This window comes from Amphiura filiformis, unplaced genomic scaffold (genome assembly GCF_039555335.1).
Source record: "Amphiura filiformis unplaced genomic scaffold, Afil_fr2py scaffold_71, whole genome shotgun sequence".
Classification (NCBI taxonomy): domain Eukaryota; kingdom Metazoa; phylum Echinodermata; class Ophiuroidea; order Amphilepidida; family Amphiuridae; genus Amphiura; species Amphiura filiformis.
Genome location: NW_027305535.1, coordinates 246653 through 252461, shown reverse-complemented (window position 1 = coordinate 252461; position 5809 = coordinate 246653).

Genomic DNA, 5809 nt, shown 5'->3' with positions numbered 1-5809 from the left:
TTATTGTCTTATACACTGTAAAATTAACTTTATTTGTTAATTTTGAGGTATTATCGCAATATTACAATTTCATGGCAATTCGTAAAATAAAGAAGCATGCTGAAATATAAAATAACAATATGAAATACAACAATGATAATAAAAATCACAAAAGGCAGCCTTTTGAGATACGACAGTATGTGATGCAGACGACAAATTGTTTTGATGTGGGTCTGTGGTTTCTATACACAAGTTATAAGGAACATTTTGCAAGGATTGAATGGCTGTTCCAGTTGAAATCCACACACCCCATATAGAATACACAGGGGGATGAAGATTGGTAACCCCATTTGAAATTCACACCCCCTATGTGGAAGATTAAGGTAATGGATTCCATTGTGGTGTATGGATTTCAACTGGAATAGCCCATTGACTGATTTGTAAGTCATCTTAAAGCAATACTGTGGCCTATAGATATCTCACATTCGGTTATTATGGACTAAGCACTTTGGATGGTTTTACAGTCTATGATTATGATATAAACATAGTCTATCAGGTAGGACTACTCTCAGATATGGTACAGTAACAAGGGTCTCTCTGAGAGTAAACAAAAATACCAAATACATGATACAAGTCATACCAAATTATTGGGCTATTCTATTTGAAATCCATACTCCCCCCGTGCAAGATTTTTCTACAGAGGGAGTACTGGTTTAAAATAGATCAGACAATTGGGAACTTCCATTTGAAATATGGTACTCAAGTTGTGGAAGGTATAAGCAAAGCCAAATATAAGGGAGAGTGGGTTTCAAAATAATTAACCACAGGCAATTCAACTTGAAAAACAGACTCCCTCTGTGTTAGATGTTTCTTGAATCGTCCACAGTGGTATGACTTGATTTCAAATGGAATAGCCCATTTAGAGTCATTCGTTACACTTGTGTTTAGAAGCTACTGAATTATTATGAATTGGGCTATTCCAGATGAAGTCCATACACCCCCAATTGAAGGCATGACCTTAATCTCTCACACTGGCTGTGTAGATTTCAGTCTGGAGCCACCCATTCAGATAACCCCATTTGAAATTCACACTCCCTGAGTGGAAGATGAAGGCCATAATCTCCCATATGCATGGGATGTATGGATTTAAACTAAAATTGCCCATCAGTGAATGATTTGCCAGTTGTTCTGGACTTTAAAATAGACATAATTTTTGTACAATAATGAGCATAAAATACCAAATCTTATATAATTAAGTTCCATTTTTTAATATTTTTTTTAAATAAATACAAAAGGATGACACTGTACAAAGGAAATTGTGAGATAATTTATGTGAATGTTTCGGCAAAATGGATGAAAGTAAGAAATAGATTATAGATAGGAGTATATAAGTTAAGACATTATACCAAAATATAATACATGTATGTGTAAAGGGCTTTTGAACAGGTTGAATTGGTTCTCACATCAACTCAGGCACACATAAAATGAGCCATACATTAACTTTTGAGTTTTTTCTCATATATTTTGCAAACTATGTATATTTCAGAAACATCCAAATGATAAGTGGAATAGTTACTTTCCATGATTAGATTGTCCCCTTAACCCCCTGACGATCTAACATTGCCTCTGATTGGTCAATTACATGATATCTTTACTTTAATCACCAATCAGAATGGAGCTCTGCAAATAATTCACCCCAATTTTTTTGCGTGGTGAAATTATGCTAACAATGTTGCTGATTGGTCCAATTGAAAATGATAACTTCTTTTTAGCCAATGGCAGGTAGTTCTTATGGGGTTAATATTAATTACGGAGCTTTGTAGAGCATTGCACTCTACATGTTGAGAGGGGACATCATTATAAATGGCTCTTAAATCCACCAATACTGCACATTTAGCGGGAAATTTTTCTGAGGTTCATATTTTTATGTTTTTCACAGTTACTTCCAGAAAAAATTTTGGACCCTTATGCTGACTATGTTTAGCTGTTTGAAACTGCAAATAGACATGCAAACTGTTACGATTACACATACAAAATAATACAGCTGAAATATCTTATTTATATGTTTATTGGTGAGAATACAATATTTGGTGGTTTGCAGATCCATCATGTAAAATCAAAAATCAAAAACTGGGAAATGCTGGAGTGGGAAAAAAGTTCTGATAGAAATTTGCGTTATCAGAAACAAGGTGCTTTACCTTACTTGTCTCACCCACCCAGGTTTAATGGGGAGCTGTTAGGGGATAATTACAGTCTAAGTGCAGAGAGGAACTGCGCTACGGTGGCGCCCTTGTTGAAAGCGAAATGAGTCTGATCTATCTCAGTAGCGGCAGAATGCGATCGTTGAAGTGTGCTGGTACAACTGTGAAATGCATCACCAACATATTTTTTAATCAAAGCAATTTGAGACTGCTTGGATGTTCTCACACTTTCTTATGATGAACATGGGAGTAGATAGTCCACTCCCGTGAGAATACAGCAGTTTTAGTATAGCTTGTGATTCGCGAAAGCAAAAAAATATTGTGCCGATACATATTTTGAAATAATTATGTGCCACATTGGCACAATAGGATATGGTAATTTTCCAATATTTTCAAAGAGATGTTTTGCATGCAGAATAAGGGTTATTATTAGTGACAAGCAGGTCATGTAGACAATGGTCAAATGTACTGCAAGATCCGCCCCTTGCCTGTTGATAACAATGATGGGCGCTTGAAAGTGGGAACCCATGCATAAACATTGGATTTTTGAAAGATTTTCATTGAAAGACTTTGTATTAAGTAAAACATGGGTCATTATTAGTGCCAAGGGGGTTACACTGGCATGATGTACTGCAAGGTCCCCCCTGGTACTTGAAAGTGGGAACCCATGCACGAACATTCGATTTGTAAAATTGCCTGAGATGCAATGTGAAATTGTACCTGAGACACCTCATGTAGAATTTAGTTTCTGTTTGTTTTGATTTTATTTTTTTACTTCTTTGGTTTACATTTTCAGGGACATTTTAAAGGCAATGACTGATACATTTGCAATGTCTATAAATAAAAAAAGATATGGTGGGACTCTATATAACCAGTGCACTTTGCTCTGTGAAATATTTGCTATTATGCAGGGTTGTAGCTAGCCCAAGTTGAGTACCTGTAATTTTACTATCCAATTGAGAGTGCTGGCTCAAGGCACAATCTTGTTAGTGAATGAGAGTGATCGGGTGTGGGCGACCAGCGTAAATTTCAAATGAGATTACCTGAATGGGTGACTCCATTTGAAATCTGCACCCTTGTGTGGGAGATTTAAGGTCAAGTCTTCCATAGGGGCTGTATGGATTTCAACTGGAATAGCTCATTTTTGTTTTCCTTTGAACTTCCAAGTGTAGATTTGCTTCCTTATTTTTTTAATAAGTTTGATGCTTGTATATCTTTTTGATGTGTTTGCTTGAAGCTTGGTTGATTTTGTTTCTGTTGTGTTTATCTTTTATGCAAGGTTTGTCATAAATACTTCCGAGGGCTGAGAACCAGAAAGCCTTAACTCACTATATGACACATCAGGCTATTCCATTTAAAATCCACACTACCCCTGTGGAAGATTTTGGAAATAGCTTCCACAGGGGGAGTATGAATTTCAAATGGAATGAACACATGAGGCAGCTCCATTTCAATTTCATACACCCTATGAGAAAGATTCAACCTTATTCTTCCACTGAGGGAGGGTCAGTTTCAAATGGAGCTGCCTAGTGCCTAATGTGTTTATTCCATTTGAAATTCATACTCCCCTTGGAATATCTGAACTAAACATATTTGGTGCTTTAATAGTTGTGAACGGCAAATCTGAAAAAAGTCTGCAGTGCCAATATTTGAAGTGACGGCTATTCCAAAATTTCGCCCAAGCCTCTGTAGGTGCTAATGATAAAATAATATATTGAACCAATCCATTCTTTTTATTTTCAAGCATAACTAAGTTTGGAATTAATCAACAGGATGTTATTTCATAATGGAGGGTAACATTACTTTTTTCCAAAAAATACAAAATGTACTACAAAATTTTAAACTGTTTGGCTTTGGCACCAGGCCTATACGTAGTTAACTGTGTACTTGAATCCCTTTGGTGCATAATGATGTGACGGCACTATACCATTTGTCACCCTGATTATGTGCAGTGATGTCAACGTATTGAGGCAGTTGTCCCACTTGTGTATAAATGTGGCATTTTCAAGCATGTGCCTGCGTATATGCCAGTGCTTTGAGCGAATGCTAGCTAAACTGAGCTCAAAAAGAAACTTATAATTTTTTACAACTTGTGAATCACAAGGTCATATCTTAAAATACTGTCAATCAAAATGAACCAAAAGTACACACAGGATTACCTTAATACTCTACTCAAAACACATGTCAGTAACCAAGCAGTTGTCCAACTGACACAACAGCAAAATGCACTGTCATGGGACAGCTTCCTGGACTTCCTTCACTTCTGTGAGAATGCACACAAGATCCTTGCACAGATGATAAAACGGTGCTGCTTTCTGCTTTTCATACACTTTTTTCATGAAACAGGGCTGGGCTGTGAATGTGGTCCAGGAAGCTGTCCCATGTCAGTGCATTTTGCTGTTATGTCAGTTGGATAACTGCTTGGTTACTGACATGTGTTAAGAGTAGAGTATTGAAGTAAATCTGTGTGTAATTTTGGTTCAATTTGATGGACAGGATTTCAAGATATGACCTTGTGAAAAATTATAAGTTTCTTTTTGAGCTCAGTTTATTTTAGGCTGCACCCAATGAAATGAGCACTGAAGTCACAGCCACATCAGGGTGAAAAATTGTATAGCATAATTATGGCATTAGTTAAGCGAGACGAGGGGTAATATAACAACTGAGTTTCGTGTAAGAGAATCTTATCAAGATTAGGGTGTACCCCGAAAAAAATGCTTTTGGAGGAAAATGATAAGACACATTATTTTTCCAGGATCTGTGGGTCACTGGATAAAATTATGGGTAACATATCATATGGACTCGATTCACATTAAAGGAAGTGTCCGGCAATCACAACATTATGTCTTATATGTTAGAAAAATAATTATCAAGCACGAATCACATGGTTTTATTTAAAACAAACTCACATTAACCATAAAAGCGAATAAAAACAGCAATCTTTCAACGCGATATTCAAAATTCCCGCGCGAAATTTTCTAGAGCAGTGACGCCATGGTTATTTGTGCTCAAATGTCGTCAGGCTTCATTGAATTATTAGGACGTCATTGCTCTTGACAATTTCGGCGCGGAATTTTGAATATCGCGTGTTGAGAGATGGCTGTTTTATTCGCTTTTATGGTTAATATGACTTTGTTTTAAATAAAACCATGTGATTCGTGCTTGATAATTATTTTTCTAACATATAAGACATAATGTTGTGATTGCCGGACACTTCCTTTAAGGAAATCTTCAATCGATGAAGATGTGGCAAAGAATAAAAGTGATATTTTCTTTATGTTAACAAAGAGCGCTTCGTTCAACAAAGGTTAAAATTGTTTTGCAAGAAGCTAAGGAGGCTCATTCAATCACGCATTTGCTCAAGTCAACAAAGCGATTTGATAATGTGAATTCACACTTTGTTCAATGAAGCAAAGTTCCGCATTCATCCATTTCCATTTAAGAGTAATTTGTTGCTAGGCAATATCACAGTCTTGTTAAGTTATATGATGTGAATGGAAACTGTATTTTGATCTTTCAATGTTAAGGGATCTAGAATGAGCGTTTATTGCGTTTCGACAGTATTTTTTGTGGGACATGAGAGCACCTAAGACCTATCGAATTGCATTCTGAATACGAAGCATGTCTTT